The 19,740-nt window shown below is 45.5% G+C and overlaps 1 long non-coding RNA gene and 1 pseudogene across 1 annotated transcript; one reads left to right on the forward strand and one right to left on the reverse strand.

Annotated features, from left to right (window-relative positions):
* Nucleotides 1-1,773: 1,773 nt before the first annotated feature.
* LOC126512845 (40S ribosomal protein SA-like) lies at nucleotides 1,774-4,228 on the reverse strand (annotated as a pseudogene).
* Nucleotides 4,229-4,777: 549 nt separating this feature from the next.
* LOC126512903 (uncharacterized) lies at nucleotides 4,778-19,740 on the forward strand. Its single transcript, XR_007595183.1, has 6 exons — nucleotides 4,778-5,458; nucleotides 7,203-7,335; nucleotides 8,725-9,042; nucleotides 12,087-12,345; nucleotides 16,535-16,644; nucleotides 18,002-19,740. It is a non-coding gene; the product is annotated as an uncharacterized lncRNA (long non-coding RNA).

Genomic DNA, 19,740 nt, shown 5'->3' on the forward strand with positions numbered 1-19,740 from the left:
TACTTTGCTGTGTGTTTGTGAGCATGTCTAGGCATGCAGTCTGGGTTACCGCAAGTGGCTTGCCTTTGCTTGTCTTGTAAAGGGCACCTTACTCTGCAAGTACACGCAGAGCGTATGTATTCTGCTCTGTACTTAATGGTCAGTCTGTATCCAATAGGATGCCCCCACCCCATCATCTGAATCACTCAGCAATAGTCATTGGCTAGGAATGACCTTTTCCTGTTGTTCTTTTTTAGATAATTTTTTTTATGTAGCGGCCCAAGATGGGTTTAACTGCGGAGTGATTGACTCTGCCTCAGCTTTCTGAGTGCTGGAATTCCAGGGTGTATACCTGAGTTATAAGTGAATATTTATAAGATTGTTCCGGGGCTGGAGAGATGGCTTAGTGGTTACGAGCACTGGCTGCTCTTGCAGAGGACCTGAGTTCAATTCTCAGCAACCACATGGTGGCTCACAACCATCTGTAATGAGATCTGGCGCCCTCTTCTGGTGTGTGGGCATACATGGAGGCAGAATGTTGTATACATAATAACTATAAATAAATCTAAAAAAGGGATTGTTCCACTCATGTTTCTCTTCATTGTTAGGCTTTTTAAAAATTAATTTTAAAATTGATGTGTATGTATTAAATGCCACGTGTGTGCAGGTGCCCATGGAGACTAGAAGAAGGTATCACGTCTCCTGGAGCGGGAGTTACAGGCAGTCGTGAGCTGCCTGGCATGGGTACTGGGACCTGAATGTGGGTTCTCTGTAAGAGCAGCAAGCACAAATATTTTGCCTTTTACAAAGTTTCCTCATCACTCCTCTCAGACTTGTGTCCACTGCTTCGTGTACTTACGTTAGTGTTAGGGGCATAAGTAAAATTATTTGGGTGTATTACTAAGGCTTCTTCCAAGAAACCAATATGTGATTTATTTAAAGTAACTAACACATATTGTTATGGAAGCTGAGAGGTCCTGTAATAAGTCACCTGAAAACGGGGGACCTATAGCAACCAGGAAGACAATTATAGAAGTTCAGTTGAGGGACAAAGAGGAAATCCCCCTTCCTCTGCCTCTTGTTCTATTTAGACCCCCAGTGGGTTGGATGAAGCCTGTTCACAAGAGGGAAGGAGGGCCTTCTGTATTGTTCAGTCCAGCACTCAGTGAAGTGTGTCACCTCATCTGACACACCCAGAAACATGTTCAACTGGGGCACCTCACATCACAGTCAGCCCAACACATAAAATTATCCAGCAAAGCTCACCTGTGGTGGTTTGCATAAGAATAGTCCCCTAGCCAGGCTTGGTGGTACAGTCTTTTAATTCCAGTACTTGGGAGGCAGAGGCAGGAGGATCTCTGTAAATTCAAGACTAGCCTGATCTACAGAGCAAGTTCCAGGACAGCCAGAGCTACACAGAGAAACCCTCTCTCAAAACCCAGGGCTGGAGAGATGGCTCAGAGGTTAAGAGCACTGACTGCTCTTCCAGAGGTCCTGAGTTCAATTCCCAGCAACCACATGGTGGCTCACAACCATCAGTAATGAGATCTGGTGCCCTCTTCTGGCCAGAAGGCATACAACCAGGGAAAAAAAAACCTGTATACATAATAAATAAATAAAGAAAAAAGAATGCCCCCCCCCATAGGCTCATATATTTGCTTAGTCATCAGAGACTGGTACTACTTGAGAGAGATTAGGAGCGTGGCGTTGTTGGAAAAAGTGTATCACTGGGGTGGACTTTGAGGTTTCAAAAGCCCTTATAGGCCCAGCCCCACTCCAGCCCCTGCCTGCGGATCAAAATGTAGCTCTCAGCTTCTTCTCCAGCGCCATGCCTGCCACGCCTGCAGCCTGCACCCTGCTCTTCCCCTGTGATGATTGTGGATTAAAGCACCAATTAAATGCCTTCTCTGATAATAGTTGTCAAGGTCATGCTGTCTCTGTACAGCAATAGATCAGTGACTAAGATATACCCTTTGTCAACTTGGCACTGACGTGCATCTTATAAAGCCACGCTAATCACCAGATGACTACAGTAAATAGGGCAGCTGTTCCCCTAACCTGACACAGCAGTCTCTGCCCAGAAGAGGTAAAATGCTTGACCCTGCTGACTTTCCCCTTGATATCCCACAACTTAACAGTCAGGTCAGCAATATTTTTTTTTTAAGATTTATTTATTATGTACACAGTGTTCAGCCTCTATGTATGCCTGCAGGCCAGAAGAGGGCACCAGATCTCATTATAGATGGTTGTGAGCCACCATGTGGTTGCTGGGAATTGAACTCAGGACCTCTGGAAGGGTAGTCAGTGCTCTTAACCTCTGAGCCATCTCTCCAGCCCTCAGCAATATTTAAATACTGATAGAGGGCCGGAAGCTCAAGTCTTGCTGACTTGGTTGGAGCTTGCTAAGTCAACTATGTTGGTCTCAAATTCACAGAGATCCACCTGGATCTGCCTTTTGAGTGCTGAAAATATATTTTTAGGTTTGTTTATTTTACGTGTATGTTACGTGTCTCTGTGTACACCACATGCATGCCTGGTGTCCATGCAAGTTAGAAGAAGGTGACCAATCCCATGGAACTGTAGTTGTAACTGGCTGTGAGCTACCATGTGGGTGCTGGGAACTGAACCCGGGTCCTCTTAACAGCTCATCTATCTCTCCAGCCCCTGCAAAAAAAAATGTTTTCAGCTTTAGGAATTTTATTTTCCTTTCACCTTTTCCTTTCTTTGCGCAGGTGTCTGCAGAGTGGCTCGGGGTCGCTCAGTGGTGACTCCAACCCATCAGTGGCCTGCACTGTGGGAGCTGCTGATGAATCTTCAGGCTTGCTGGGCACTCAAGTCTTCAGTGGGGAACTGCTGGCTGGGTACAGAGGGCACCTGCATACCCTCAGAACAGGCTGTCACCTCTGGTTGAGCAACAGTGACCTCAGGAGCCCTAAAATTCCTCCTTTGTCCCATCCCAGTCTTCTCAGCAGCAGCCTGATCCTCCTCCTCAGTCTCCTCTGGGTCAGGCATAACATCCCATGCTGAGTACTTCCGGGGCCAGCATCCACTTCAGACCCACCGAGTGAGTACCCTCGTCGTTGTTGCGTGGCTGGCAATGTCCACATACTACAGAGGTGAGTCTGCATTACAGAGTCAATGGTAGGCAGATTGGTGTAAGATGCCTCTGTGAGGGGCTGGCGGGGAGGTCAGTCCTGGAATCAGTCACCACTAGACGTAGTGACTTCTAGTGATTTCCTGGAGGCTGCTTGGATTTGGTTACTGAAGACCCATGATGTAAAGCGGTCAGCAATTTGAGTAGCTCCAGCAGCGGCAGCAAACTTGAGCACGGCTCGCTGGCCAATGTCCCTGGAGGAGATGATGCTGACATCAACAGGGATCTCAATGGCAACAAGAGCCCAAGCTGCCAGCAACAGCTTCTCCCAGGTCCTCTCCAGATTTATGGTGTAGATACCATCAGTTTTCCTTTGGTAGATGAACTGCTGCATCTGAAGGTCGAGGTTAGCCGGGTGGTGGTGGGGCGCGCCTTTAATCCCAGCACTAGGGAAACAGACAGGTGGATCTCTGTGAGTTGGAAGCCAACCTGGTCTACAAGAGCTAGTTCCAGGACAGGCTTCAAAGCTACAGAGAAACCCTGTCTTAAAACCAAAAAAAGAAAAAGAAAAAAAGAAAAGAAAAGAAAACAGAAAGAAAGTCGAGGGTCGAGGTTGGTGCCACCTAAGTGGGTTCCTATGACAAGGAAGTTGAGGGTATCCTTCTCCTTCACCTTCAGGACATCAAGAGCTCTGAACAATGTGTAAGTGTCCCTTTAAGTTACAGTGGGAATCAAGAACAATGCCATAGGGACCTGTGCTTTCGTAGTGTGGAAAAGGTGGGAAAAAATAAGCAAATGTATGTACGTGTATTCCTTGTCTATTTCTAAAAAAAAAAAGAACAGTGCATAGGGACCTGTCCCTGGGCAATGTAGGAAAGGTGGGGGGGGGGAAGAAAAATGTCTACATTTGTGCTCTTAAACTCTGAGCCATCTCTCCAGCTCCTCCTTGTCCGCTTCTTTTTTTAAAAGTTTTCAAATTTTATTTTAATGTGTGTGTATATGTAGGTGTGCTCATGTGTGCACACACACACGTAGAGGCCAGAGGACAAGCTCAGTCGTTCCCTCCAGCAGTGCTTCTCCTGCCTGGAGCTCACCAGTCACTCTTCCCTGTCACTGGGAGCACAGCGTGTTTTGGGCCGCAATACCAGCCAGCATTCTAACGACAGATGCTGGCCCTAGAACTCAGGTCCTCAGGCTTGCGAGAAAGTACTCCACTGCCTGAGCACCTCCCCAGCCCCCTTTGCCCAGTTCTGCATTGGTTGGTTTTTTTGTGGGGGGGGGGTATTGAGTTTCTGGGATTCTCTATCTACTCTGGATATAAATCCCTCACCAGGTATGATTTGAAGATAGATAGTTTCTTCCATTCTATGGGTTGCCTTTCTATTAAAGAGTGTTTTCTACCCTACAAAAAAAGTGCTTGTTTTTCTTATCTTCCTTTTTTTCAAGACAGGGTTTCTCTGTATAATAGTCCTGGCTGTCCTAGAACTCACTCTGTAGACCAGGCTGGCCTTGAACTCAGAGATCCGCCTGCCTCGGCCTCCTGAGTGCTAGGATTAAAGGCGTGTGCCACCATGCCTGGCACCATTTCCTTTTAAAAAATTTTTTTATTGCCAGCTGGTGGTGACGCACACCTTTAGTTCCGGCACTCGGGAGGTAGAGGCAGGTGAATCTCTGAGTTTAAGGCCAGCCTGGTCTACAGAGTGAGTTCCAGGACAGCCAGGGCTACACAGAGAAACCCTGTTTCAAAATAAAAGAAGGAAGGAAAGAGGGAGGGAGGGAGGGAGGAAGGAAAATGAAAGAAAAAGAAAGAAAAGGTCACTGTGACTATGTACAAGGGAGACAGGTCCATTTCTGGAAACCCATGCCTTAGCTTCATTGCTGTTGCCATGATGGATGATCTTGAACAGGTTCCCGGGCCTCTTGGTGTCCCTGTTTCTCCAGTTGATCAACGAAGGAATCACGCAGGGTCTTGAATTTAGCTCCTAGATGCTGGGGGCCAAGTGGCTCAAGGACAGAAGAGAAAAGTAAGGTCTGTGCTCTTGGGGTCATGAGGGGCCTGCTGTGAGGGATGAGAGGAGCAGGCAGAGAAAGGAAGCAGAGCCTTTCTTGTCCAGGGAGCAAGGGCTGCGTTCCAGGCTGATGTTTTAAGTTCAGCTGTTTAGAAATCCCACCCTGCCTGCCCTGGAGGAAAAAGTAGCCTGTCTCTCTGTCTATGCTTTTGCTGCCACCTGCAGGCCGAGCTCTGTAACAACCACCGTCTTCAGCAAGCCAACCCACTGTACAGACAGCACTCCCATTCAGCTGCTCAAGAGGATCTGGACTTCTGGACACAAGTGATGCTTCCTGATGCTTCCGACTCAGCCTCCCAGATAGCTGGGGCTTCAGGTGTGCACCACCCTGCCTGGCTTCTTCCTGTTTAAACATTATTTATTGACAATCTTTTGTGTGCACAGATTGGGGCCAGATGGTACTGGGAAAACATCAGAAAGCTGTTCTCTTCCAGTTAGTGGTTGGGGGAGGGTGGGAGACACAGATGCAAAAGGCAGATAGCGGGACTGCTGTTCCCCGGCTTTACGGGAGACTTCATTCCCTGCTTCTTCCAGCTTCTGATGGTTGCCAACCTTTCTTGATATGTGGCCTCGCTATTGCCACCTCTGCCTCCATGATCCTGCTGCCTTCTCCTCTGGGTGTGTCGTCTAGTGTTCTGTCACTCTACCTTCATCTTTTGGTTTGTTTCTTGTTTTGTTTTGTTGTTTGTTGTGTTTTTGAGACACGGTTTCTCTGTGTAACATCTCTGGCTGTCCTGGAACTCACTCTGTAGACCAGGCTGGCCTCGAACTCACAGAGATCTACTGGTCTCTGCCTCCCGAGTGCTGGGATTAAAGGTGTGCACCACCACCACCTGGCCTACCTTCCTCTTGTAAGAACACTGTGGTGGGGAGACTGGACAGGTGGCTCAGGTAAAGAGAATTTGCTGCTCCTGCAAAGGACCTGGGGTCAGCACCTACGTGGCTCCTCTCAACTGTCTATAACTCCAGTTCCAGGGGAGCCAGTGCCCTCTTCTGACTTCTGTAGGCATGTATGTAGCATAACGTGCTGCAACACATCCGTGCAGGCAAATGCTTATACACATAAAATATTTTTTTTTCAAGACAGGGTTTCTCTGTGGCTTTGGAGCCTGTCCTGGAACTAGCTCTTGTAGACCAGGCTGGTCTCGAACTCACAGAGATCCACCTGCCTCTGCCTCCCAAGTACTGGGATTAAAGGTGTGCGCCACCACCGCACGGCTTCACATAAAATAAATTTTAAAATTAAAAAAGAAAACACTGTAGGGGTTGGTTCTGAAGCTCAGTGCTAGAGTGCTTGCCTAGCATACTGAAGGCTCTGGGTGTCGCCCCTGCCCCAGACACATGCAGAATAAAACAAAAAAATAATTATGATTCCATTTAGGACCCATCCAGATGATAGTTCCAGATACTGAATTTCAAAAAAATGAATATGTATGAGTATTTTGCCTACATGTGTGCCTGTACACCACATGCGTGTCTGACACCTGTAGAGGCCAGAAAGTGGCTGAAGTAGGAGGGTCATGCCTTGAAGGACAGCCTGTGATAGCAAGAGAGAGCTCTAAATTAGATAGCCTGAATCATAGAGAGTCTGTCTTGAGACAGAGTTTCTCTGTGTGGCCCTGGCAGTCCTGGAACTCACTCTACCCCCATACCCAATTTTAGGAGGTGCTGGGTATCAAACTCAGGGCTTCCTACACACTAGGCAAGCATTCTGCCAACTGAGCTGCATCCCAGGTCTTGTTTTTTTTTAATATTTATTTATTATGTATACAATATTCTGTCTGTGTGTATGTCTGCAGGCCAGAAGAGGGCATCAGATCTCATTACAGATGGTTGTGAGCCACCATGTGGGAATTGAACTCAGGACCTTTGGAAAAGCAGGCAAGGCTCTTAACCGCTGAGCCATCTCTCCAGCCTCCCCCAGGTCTTATCTCTCCAGCCTCCCCCAGGTCTTGTTTTAAGGCCGGCCTTGGTCCTCCTGCTCCTGCCTCAGCCTCCTGAGTGCTGTGGTTACAGATGCCAGGCTGCTAATTAAATGCCTTTGAAAACTTTTTTTGCAGCCAGTAGACAAGAGAGCACAGCATAGAAGAGCATCTATCTCCAGTAAACAGGTGAGAGATCTTCACCTTGAGTCCTCATCAAGGAAAAGAGAAGCCACATTACAAAGGAGGAACTGCACGTAATACTAGATGGGTAAAACAATAATCAGAGTAATTATTATTTTATTTATTTATTTATTTATTTATTTTTGGTTTTTCGAGACAGGGTTTCTCTGTGGCTTTGGAGCCTGTCCTGGAACTAGCTCTGTAGACCAGGCTGGTCTCGAACTCACAGAGATCCGCCTGCCTCTGCCTCCGAGTGCTGGGATTAAAGGCGTGCGCCACCATCGCCCGGCTTAATTATTATTTTCAAATGCACACTTTCATCAGTGGCCTCAGGAAAGAATCAGTCTCAATGTGTTGGATGCTCTCAAGAGCCCCCTGGTGGACAGGTGTGGTGGTGCATGCCTTGTAATCTAGTAATCAGGAAGCAGAGGATGGAGGATCAAGAGTTCAAGGCCAGTCTGGTCATACCACAGGGCCTCCTAAAAAAATACCCTCCACCGCTGGGCTGGGTGGTGGTGGCACACACCTTTAATTCCAGAACTCGGGAGGTAGAGGCAAGTGGATCTCTGTGGGTTCAAGGCCAGCTAGTTCTACAGAGTGAGTTCCAGGACTGACTCCATAGCTACTGAGAAACCATCTCAAAAAAAAAAAAAAATAATAAGCCAGTTCTGGTGGCGCAGGCTGGTAGGATTTGCTGAAGGAGGCAGAGGCAGGTGGATCTGGAGTTCGAGGCCAGCCTGGACTACACATTTGCCGGGCGGTGGTGGCGCACGCCTTTAATCCCAGCACTCGGGAGGCAGAAGCAGGTGGATCTTTGTGAGTTTGAGACCAGCCTGGTCTACAGAGCTAGTTCCAGGACAGGCTCCAAAGCCACAAAGAAATCCTGTCTCGAAAAACCAAAAAGAAAAAAAAATAATAATAATAAAAACAAAAATACCCCCCCAAAAGATCATCTCAAGCTGGTAGGGAAGGCAGGGGTGGGGCGAGCGTGAAGATTACATATAAGTTTGTGTTTGAACCATAAACAGAATTAATCACATGATACTGCCCAATAATTTCTTTTTTTATTTTAAAAAAGAAAACAAACTTAAACTGGGAGCATGGGGACCTTGCGGGGGGGGGGGGTAGGGGGCTGAAGAGGGGAGAGGAGAGGCCGAGAGGAGAGCAGAGAAAAATGTAGAGCTCAGTAAATATCATGGAAAAAAAAAACCAATAATCACAACTGAAGCAGGGGATTTCCTTGCATTTAAGATCAGCCTGAGCTACACAGTGAGATGGCTCTATAGATAAAAGTACCCATGCTGTGTCTCTGACTCCTGGCACTCTAGCTCCAAGGAGTCTGATGCCTCCACCTGGCCATCCTGGACATACTACACTCATAAATTAAATCAAACCTTTTAAAGTAAGAAAAAGAAAACAAACTATCTTTTTTCATATGCATACCAATCCAAGTTCCCACTCCCTCCCCTCCTCCCAGTGTCCAGTCATTTCTAGCTAACAGGCACCGAGACAGCACGTGAGTGGAAATGACAGGGACGTGCTACTGTGTAATGTCGATGCGGAAGCTTCCACTGGCGAGAGGTCATATGTGGTGGAAGATGTCAACGTGGCACGGAGAGCCACAGATGAGATGGCATTGCATGGACTCCTGAGACCAGGGCTGACCCCACCATCCATCTGCCTGGAACCTCAAGCTGCCTGGAAGCCGCTGTCACCATGACTTCATAGACGCTTGCCAGGGGACCTTGGCTTGGACTTTAATTGGCAGTGTTTTGGCAGGGTGGAAACAAACAGGGTGAGTTCTCATTCGCCACCCTGAGATTACCTACCGCAAACTCTTCCTAGGTGGTACTCTGAATGGCTAAGACCTCCGGCTAGTGCTCCTATTGACTGCTGGTTCTGCGCCCATGCAGAGGCCCTACGGTTGACAGTCAGTGTTTCAGATCCAGTGCTATCATTGCTGTTGGTGAAAGTAGGTTCGAATCCCATCTAGCAAACCCAATTTGCAGCCCTGTTAAAGAAACTGGTATTACTGGCTTGTAGTCAAGGCTTGCTATGCAGTGCATCCAGTAATCTTTCTCATTCTCTTATATCTGTGCCCTTTCATTTTAAATAAGGTGTATTGTATCAGACACACAATTCTCAATATTAAGAAAACTCTCAGACTAGACATGGTAGCTCATTTTTCTGGGGTGGGGGAGTTTCAGGACAGGATTTCTTTGTATAGTTCTGACTGTCTTGGAACTACCTTTGTAGACCAGGCTAACCTTGTCTCCTGAGTGCTGGGATTAAAGGTGTGTGCCATCACTGCCCAGCAGAGAACAACTTTTGAAAGCAGCTTTTCTCCTTTCACTGAGATCAAACTCAGGTCCAGCTTGCAGGACAAGCAGTTTTCCCTGGCCCACCTCACTTGCCCAAGACTACTTTTCCTTCCTGGAATCACCCCCCATTACATGAAATGAACCCATTAGTTCAGTCCCTATACCACACCGTGACATTCAGCTGGGTCTGCCTGCCCTTGGCATTAACTATTTCTTTTTCTTTTAGATGCTGGCTACAGTCCAAATCTGTTTTTAAACTCCCTTAACTTATGCTTTGGGCTTCCTTGCTCTTTCTGAAGCTTTTCTTCTAGCCTTGCGTGTATGTGTAAGTGCTCATATGTGCAGACTGTGCTCAAAGAGGCCTCAAGAGGACGTCAGATCCTTGAACTGGAGTTATGGTTGTCAGAGCCAACACATGGGTGCTGGGAATCGAGCCCGAGTCCTCTGGAAGAGCAGTCAGTGCTCTTCAGTGCTAAGCCATCTTTCCAACCCCGAGTCCTTTCTTAATTATTTTATTAGTGAAACTGAGAAGTCCATTTCCCTGATAGCGTATGATGGCATCATAAGATGGCTCTGCAGGGACTCTCCAAGATTTCCGGGAACACTTTTTTCCTTCCTTTCAATTCTGTAATTGGCAGAGAAAGCAAAACCCATCCCTGCACCCTATATGGCCTCAATGTGAAAAGTCAGTTTGGGTTATGAAGTCTGGACAGTCTGTTAAGTGTCTTCAAACTTTAGGTCTTTGGTGGTTCAACTTGCTCTAGCAGAGGACCCAGGTTCATTTCCCAGCACCCATATGGAGCCTCACAACCCTCCGTAACTCCGGCTCTAGGGGATTCAGCATCCTCTTCTGGTTTCCATGCATATACACGATACACAGGCATACAAGCAAGCTAAATACTCAACACTTTCAAGTGAATTTTTGCAAGACTGATTAACTTCTTTTTAAACTTAAATCTCTGATATATTATTGGTGGGTCTTTGTCCCTGGATACGAAAATTTTTAAGATATTTATTTAGGGGTCTTTACCCCTAGATGTCCTCTTCTTTTACTTTTTATTACATTTATTTACTTATTTTCTCTCTCTCTCTCTCTCTCTCTCTCTCTCTCTCTCTCTCTCTCTCTCTGTGTGTGTGTGTGTGTGTGTGTGTGTGTGTGTGTGTGTGTAGGGCAACTTGCTGGTTCTCTCCCTCTACCATGTGGGTCCTGGGGATTGAATTCAGGTTGTCAGTCCAGGCGGCAAAAACCCGAACCATGTCACCAGCACTCCTTTCCCAGTTTTTTCTTTTATCTTAGATTTATTTATTTTATGTGTATAGGTGTTTTGCCGACATGTATGTCTACACGCCACATACGTGCAGTACCAATGCAAGTCAGAAGACAGTGTCTTCTGGTACTCCGTTTCCAGACAGATCCACTGGAATAGGAGTTAACAGACTCAGACAGAGCCAACATATGGATGCTAGGAATTGAACCTGGGTCTTCTGCAAGAAAACAGCCAGTGCTCTTAACCAAGGAACTATCTCTCCGGCTTCTCTTTTTTGAGGCTAACCTGGAACTTATTGGCAGACCATCCTGGCCCTGAACAATCTTCCAGCCTCAGCCCACTATGGGCCTCTTTGCTTTTTTTTTTTTAAGATTTATTTATTTATTTATTATGCATACAACAGTCTGCCTCCATGTATGACTGCAGGACAGACGAGGGCGCCAGATCTCATTACAGATGGTTGTGAGCCACCATGTGGTTGCTGGGAATTGAACTCAGGTCCTATGGAAGAACAGTCAGTGCTCTTAACCTCTGAGCCATCTCTCCAGCTCTCTTTTTTTTTAAAGATTTTATTTATTATGTATACAGTGTTCTGCCTGCATGTACACCTGAAGGCCAGAGGAGGGCGCCAGATCTCATTACAGATGGTTGTGAGCCACCATGTGGCTGCTGGGAATTGAACTCAGGACCTCTGGAAGAGCAGCCAGTGCTCTTAACCTCTGAGCCATCTCTCCAGCCCTCTCTTTGCTTTCTTTTTAAATTTTTTTTAAAAAACATTTTGGGGGGGCCTCTTTTTTTGATATTTATTGAGCTCTACATTTTTCTCTGCTCCCCTCCCTGGCTCTCCCCTCCCCACCTCTCCCCTTCCCCGTTCAATCTTTCCCTAAGGTCTTGGGAGGGCCTTTCTTTTCTTGTTCTTTTGTTTTGTTTTTCAAGGCAGGGTTTCTCTGTATAGCTTTGGAGCCTGTCCTGGAACTAGCTCTGTAGACCAGGCTGGTCTCAAACTCAGAGAGATCTGCCTGCCTCTGCCTCCCAAGTACTGGGATTAAAGGTGTGCGCCTCTACCACCTGGCTGGGCTTCTCTTTTCTCAAAATTGAATTTCATTTCTGTGGTGGTTTGAAAGAAAATGACCAAAGCAAGTGGCACTATTAGGAGGTATGGCTTTGTTGGAGGAAGTGTGTCACTTAATTTTTTTAATATTTATTTGCTTATTATGTATACAGTATTCTGTCTGTGTGTATGTCTGCAGGCCAGAAGAGGACACCAGACAGATGGTTGTGAACCAGCCACCATGCGGTTATCGGAAACTGAACTCAGGACCTTTGGAAGAGCCTTTGGAAGAGCGGGCGATGCTCTTAACCACTGAGCCATCTCTCCAGCCCCCCCCCCCCGGGGGGCAGGTTTTGAGATCAAGTTTTTGTTCAAGTTTCTCTCAGTGTGACATTGAGTCTACTTCCTATTGCTGCCATTCTCCCCGCCATGATGATAATGGACTAAACCTCTAAACTGTAAGCCACCCCAATTAAATCTTTTTCTTTTTAAGGGTTGTCGTATTCATGGTGTTTCTACACAGCAATAGAACACTAAGACAGGTTTTTTTTTTTTTTTTTGGTTTTTTGAGACAGGGTTTCTCTGTAGTTTTGGAGCCTGTCCTGGAACTAGCTCTGTAGACCAGGCTGGTCCCCAACTAACAGAGATCCGCCTGCCTCTGCTTCCCGAGTGCTGGGATTAAAGGCATGTGCCACCATCGCCCGGCTCACTAAGACAGTTTTTGACTGCTACAGAGACTTAACATTGTTCCCTGTGCTTGCAAACAAGGTGTATTATATTTGTTTAACAAATTAATTTTGCCAGGCAATTTGTAGACCAGGCTGGCCTTGAACTCACAGACATCCGCCTGCCTCTGCCTCCCGAGTGCTGGCATTAAAGGCATGTGCCATCAGTGCCTGTAGTATCTCATCTTTTAAAAGCATGAACAAATTAAGAAAAAGATCTCTGTGAGTTCGAGACCAGCCTGGGCTACAAGAGCTAGTTCCAGGATAGGCTCCAAAGCTATAGAAACCCTGTCTCGAAAAACCAAAAAAAAAAAAAAAGCCATAAATTAGACAGAACAAAGGGAAAGGGGAGGAGGTACCTAGGAGGAGTTGAAGGGAGGAAAGGAGAAAACAATGCAATTATATTTTAATTTCATATTTTTTCTAAATATTTTAAATTTAAAAACTTGCATTAGCCAGACAGTGGTGATGCACGCCTTTAATCCCAGTCAGCACTTGGGAGGCAGAGGCAGGCAGATCTCTGGAGTTTGAGGTCTGCCAGCCTAGTTCCAAATCCACTGAGAGACCCTGTCTCAAGGGAATAAAGTGGAAAGTAATAGGACAGGACACTCAACACCCTTCTCTGGTTTCTATATGTGTGCATGTACATGCATGCACATGTGTGCACACACACATGTATGCACGCACACAGGCAGGCTCATTCAGTGCCTGTGGCTAAGAACCACTGGTTTAGGGTATTGAAGTGTTGGAACAGTCTGGGAATCTTTGTCTGAGTTTGTGTTATCCAGTTTAGAGTCAGTAAACTACGCTATAATCTACCTGTTGATGTGCCTGTTATGGTTTGGGTGTGGTGTATCCCCCAAAAGTTCACATGAAGTAATGGAACTTTTAGATCTGAAGCCTACCCAGGCAGTGGTTGCGCACACCTTTAATCCCTGCACTCTGGGGGCAGAAGCAAGGATCTCTGACTCAAGGCCAGACTGGTGGGTGTACAAATTGAGTTTCAGGTCAGCCAAGGCTACACAGAGAAACCCTGTCTTGAAAAACAAATAAGGATCTGAAGCCTAATGGAAGGAAGGTACTTAGGCCTTCGAGCTCCACCCTCGTGCATAGCCTATTGAGTGCTGTGTCACAGATGGGGCTCTTGTCTGGTAACCATGGTTATAAAAAGCGAACTGCTGGCTATGTAATTAGGTGCTTCAGTGCTTGCCTAAAGTGCACAGATCTTGGGTTTGATCTTCAGCAGCACAAAGAGAAGTACAAAAATATGTCCCAGGCGTGGGACTTCTCATCCCAGTACTTGAGAGGTGGAGGCAGAAGGACTGTGCATTTGGGGCCATTCTGGTGAGGTCCAGACTGGGCTATGTAGGGAGATCAGGAGGGGGCAGGGAGAGAAGGAGTGATCCCAAGAGCACACAAGAGGGAAGTGATGGGTGGGATTGGAACAGACTCGTATTCCTAGGAACCTGGAGCAGGATGAGCCCGTGTTTTATGACTGTCCATTGCTGTTGTATTTCTGAATATGGTATCTATGTTTGTGAATTTTGTCAAGAACATAAGTTCTCTTACCTACATTTGTATATTTCAAGCCAGGAGGATTCTGTTTGGTGTTGACTGTTACAGTTTATGTGTTCATCTCAGGGAGTGAGGGTTAGGAGGGGTCTATGTATATTCCAGGCATTCAGATCTCTGGTCTGCTTGGGCAGCAAGTGGCACATCTTAGTTCTGCTGGGAATTGAACCAAGGGCCTCAAACATCCTAGGAAAGTACTGAGCTATACCCCAGGCCCCTCTGGGCTTCATCCTGGGATATATGTATGTATGTATGTATGTATGTATGTATATATATATCATAGGACTTGAGATCTCTGATCTATATGTGGGTTTCCCTGGTTTATATGGATGCTGATGTGTTCTGAAGGACATATCACATGGTGAAAGCCCCAATCTGTTTGCTGGTGTGGGTCTCAGAGTGTAAGGTCTCTTCCTTGGGTGATATCTGTAGTCTCTGGGACTATGATCTGAAATGGAGCTATATCCAAAATGGAAATTGTTTGTCTTTGGTGGTTAGTGGTGTGAATCTGATGTTTCCTGGTAAACGAGGGCTCTGATATGTTTGAGTTTTCTCTGCTGTTTCTGAAGATGTATCACAGCTGTCTGTGATATACATCCCAGATTTTAGCCCTGGATCGCTGACAGCTACACACTTGTTATGGTTTAAATATGAATTATTTCACACAGGCTCATGTACTAAACCCTTGGTCTCCAGTTGGTATCAGTATTTGGAGGGGGGACTCTGGGGGAGAGATGGACTTGGCAGCTGGATCCTAGCTGGAGTTAGTAGGTCACTAAGGTATGGCTTTAAAGGGACTAGTCTCTAGTCCCTTTCTTTCTCTGTGCTTCCTGTCTACTCTTAGATAAGATGCTGTGCCATTTCCTCTTTACCATGGTGAACTGAAACCCTGAAACATTCAATCAGAATATCTTTTATTACATTGTTTTTCACAAGCATATGGGATTTTTATTTTTATGCTTACATGTATAATTGCCTGGTTTATTATTTCATAAGACATGTATATCCCAGTTATGAGATTATTTTGGTATGGGAGGGTCTTCTGTTTGTATGTTGCTTTTATTGGTTGAATAAAGAAACTGCCTTGGCCTTTTGATAGGGCAGCCCTTAAGTGGGTGGAGTAGACAGAACAGGATGCTGGGAAGAAGGGAAGTGTGGCAGATGCCGTGACTATCTGGCCTGAGATGGACGTAAGTTAGAATCTCTCCTGGTAAGCCACGACCTCATGGTGACATACAGGTTATTAGAAATGGGTTGAATCAAGATGTGAGCCTTAGCCAATAAGAGGCTAGAAATAATGGGCCAGGCATTGTTTAAATGAATACAGTTTCTGTGTAATTATTTCAGATGTAAGATAGCTGGACAGCCAGGAGGAAAAGCAGGCCCACTCATCTCTCTTACAACATTATTTGGTAAGACATGTATATCCCAGTTAGGAGATTCCTGAGTTCTCTGTATGTGACTATGCCAGAATGAAGGCCCAGCTTGTCAGCTTGATGTACGATAGAGTCACTGGGGTGGGGGAGCCTCATTTGAAAAAGATGCCTCCGTGAGATCAGGCTGTAAGGCATTTTCTTAGTGACTGATGAGGGAGCGCCCAGCCCATTGTAGGTGGTCCTGGGTTCTATAACAAAGCAGGCTGAGCAAGTCATATGGAGTCAAGCCGGTAAGCAGCTCCCCTCCATGGCCTCTGCATTAGCTCCTGCCTCTAGGTTCCTGTCCTGACTTCCTTCAGTGATGAACAGTGATATGGAAGTGTCAGCCAAGTGACTTTCCTCCCCAAATTGCTTTTGGTCCTGGTGTTTCAACACAGCGATAGAAACCCTAAGTAAGACAGCATCCTAGAACTGCTACTCTCACCTCCGTGTGGGTATGGATCTCAGGATTTTTTGTTTTGTTTTACAAAATAAGGTTTCTCTTTGTAACCCTGACTATCCTGGAACTAGCTGGCCTTGAAATCACAAAGATCTGCCTACCTCTGAATCTCAAGTGCTCGGATTAAAGGTGTGAGCCACCATTTTAAGTTGCTTTAATGATTCTGTGTGTATTTATCAAGATGTGAGGCCTCTAATATGGTGTGGGGTTTTGTTTCATGATAATAAGGTGTCTAATCTACTCGTACCATAGGACTTGAGGCTTGTTAAAAATTTGTGAGCTAGGGATGTAGGCTCTGGGGTTCATCCCTTTGGTGGTTTGAATAAAAATGCTCCCAGTCCATAGGGAGTGGCACCATTGGGAGCTATGAAGTAGGTATGGCTTTGTTGGAATAAGTGTGTCACTGGGGGGTGGGCTTTGAGGTCTCAGATACTAAGCCAGACCCAGTGTTTCTGTCTTTTCTTGCTGCCTACAGATCAAGATGTAGAACTTCAGTTACTTTTCCAGCACTGTGTCTGCCTGCATGCTGCCAGGCTTCCCACCATACTGCCTGCCATGATGAGAATGGACTGAACCTCCAAAACTGTAAGCCACCCCAATTAAATGTTTTCCTTTATAAGAGTTTCTGTGGTCATGGTGTCTCTTCACAGCTAACTAAGATAATCCCTAAAACTATAAAACAAAACAAAATACCCCCTCAAGACAAAAAAAAAAAAGCACTTTTTGAGGGCATGAAGCATGTTCTGTTTTCAGGCACGTGTCCTGATGACACAGATGTCTCAGGTCTCTTTAGATGTACATTCAGATGGAAGGTTTCTCATCACTTGAACCCAGGAGAGGCTCTTGAGCTCTTTATATTTTATGTCCAGCATTTTAGGTCTCTGAGCTTTATGGAGGCATGTTATATGATGCTGAGTCATTGTGTGTATACATCTCTGCTCTACCAACTTAAGGCCTCCTGACTTGTATATTGAACTCATTGTTGGTCTCTGCTGTTGGTAGATTTGGCATCAGCAGCAGCTGTAACCAGGTCAGCCTTGGTGACTAGAAATCCATGTTGTTTAGTCCATGCATAAGCATCATCTCTGCCACCATAGCCACTTTGTTCCTGGGCCCATTAGGCAATGAGAGGAATGGCTGGGGACAGAGGCTGACTGCCCACAGAATGGGTCGTCCTGTCTACTTGATTACTGAACTCCTGCTCAGCTGAAGTCACCTTTGGATGAGCACGTACATGGGATGCAATTATCTACCCAACCTTTGCCCATTCAGAGAGATCTCTCCACATACTTCTTCCCCAGATGTCTTTCTCATCAATTTTCCAATCATGCTTTTTTTTTCTAGACAGGGTTTCTCTGTAGTTTTGGAGCCTGTCCTGGAACTAGCTCTTGTAGACCAGGCTGGCCTCGAACTCACAGAGTTCTGCCTGCCTCTGCCTGCCAAGTGCTGGGATTAGAGGCATGCACCACCACCACCGGGCTCCAATCATGCTTCTAAGCCCCTGACCATCCAGTCTGTCCATTGGCTACAGCCTATGAATCAGTGAAAAATTACACATCTGGCCATTTCTCCTTCCACACAAAATGTAGGAACTGGAATTGCCCACTATGAAGATCCCCTTCTTTAGTGTCCTGCAGGGCTGTTTCCGAAAGGGCTGAAATGGTAGTTGTCCATTTCTGGGCAGTACTTGCATACCATACAGGACCACTCTCTTTTTTAAGTTTTTATTTATTTTTATTTTATGTGCATGTTTAAATGATTGAATGTGTGTATTACATATATGCACCATGTGCATGCCTGGTACCCTTGAGGTCAGAACTGGACCACCATGTGGAGTACTGGGAACCAAACCCAGGTCCTCTGCAAGAGCAGTAGATACTTTTAGCCTTTGAACCATCTCTTCAGCCCCACTAACCCCAGGACCATTCTTTGCTTTTTTAAGTTATGGATTCTCTGTGTAACAGTCCTAGCTGTCCTGGAACTAGCTCTTGTAAACCACACTGGTCTTGAATGCACAGAGATCTACTGGCCTCTGCCTCTCAAGTGCTGGAATTAAAGGTGTGCACCGTCACTACCCAGCAAGGACCATGCTTAAACCAGACCTTGGTCTTCTTTTCCTTAATCCATCATAGGGCACACTCCATGAGGTCATAGGTGTGTACGTGGGGACAGAAAGCATTGTAATGGGAGTAGAAACCATACTCGTTACCAAAAGCAATCTATAGATTCAACGCAATGCCCATCAAAATCCCAGCAAAATTCTTCAAAGACCTCGAAAGAACGGTACTCAACTTCATTTGAAAAAGCAAAAACCCCAGGATAGCCAAAACAATCCTGTACAATAAAAGAATTTCTGGAGGCATCACAATCCCTGACTTCAAACTCTACTACAGAGCTACAGTACTGAAAACAGCCTGGTATTGGCCTAAGAACAGACAGGAGGACCAATGGAACCGAATAGAAGACTCGAATATCAATCCACATATCTTCGAACACCTTATCTTTGATAAAGAAGCAAAAAATATCAAATGGAAAAAGAAAGCATATTTAATAAGTGGTCCTGGCATAACTGGATATCAACATGTAGAAAAATGAAAATAGACCCATCTCTATCACCATGCACAAAACTCAAGTCCAAATGGATTAAAGACCTCAACATAAAGCCAGCCACACTGAACTTTATAGAAGAGAAAGTGGGAAATACACTTGAACGCATTGGCACAGGAACTACTTCCTAAATATAACCCCAGCAGCACAGACACTGAGAGAAACAATAAATGGGACCTCCTGAGACTAAAAAGCTTCTGTAAAGCAAAGGACACGGTCAACAAGGCAAAACGATAGCCTACAGAATGGGAAAAGATCTTCACTAACCCCACATCAGACAGAGGTCTGATCTCCAAAATATACAAAGAACTCAAGAAATTGGTCACCAAAAGATCACATAATCCAATTTAAAAAAATGGAGTACAGACCTAAACAAAGAACTCTCAACAGAAGAATCTAAAATGGCTGAAAGACACTTAAGGAAATGTTCAGCATCCTTAGTTATCAGAGAAATGCAAATCAAAACAACTCTGAGATTCCATCTTACACCTGTAAGAATGGCCAAGATCAAAAACACTGATGACAACTTATACTGGAGAGGTTGTGGGGAAAAAGGAACACTTCTGCATTGCTGGTGGGAGTGCAAGCTGGTACAGCTGCTTTGGATGTCAGTGTGGCGATTTCTCAGAAAATTAGGAAACAACCTTCCTCAAGACCCAGTAATACCACTTTTGGGTATATACCCAAAGGATGCTCAATCGTGCCACAAGGACATGTGTTCAACTATGTTCATAGCAGCTTTGTTTGTCATAGCCAGAACCTGGAAACAACCTAAATGCCCCTCAATTGAAGAATGGATAAGAACAATATGGTATATTTACACAATGGAGTACTACACAGCAGAAAAAAATAACGACAGCTTGAATTTTGTAGGAAAATGGATGGATCTAGAAAACATTATTTTGAGTGAGATAACCCAGATCCAGAAAGACAATTATCACATGTACTCAGTCATAGGTGGTTTTTAAACATAAAGCAAAGAAAGCCAGCCTACAAACCACAATCCCAGAGAACTTAGACAACAATGCGACACTAAGAGAGACTTACATAGATCTCATCTACATGGGAAGTAGA

Source organism: Alexandromys fortis, unplaced genomic scaffold (assembly GCF_014885135.2).
Source record: "Alexandromys fortis isolate MF-2015 unplaced genomic scaffold, M_Fortis_MF-2015_v1.1 scaffold_83, whole genome shotgun sequence".
NCBI classification, from domain to species: domain Eukaryota; kingdom Metazoa; phylum Chordata; class Mammalia; order Rodentia; family Cricetidae; genus Alexandromys; species Alexandromys fortis.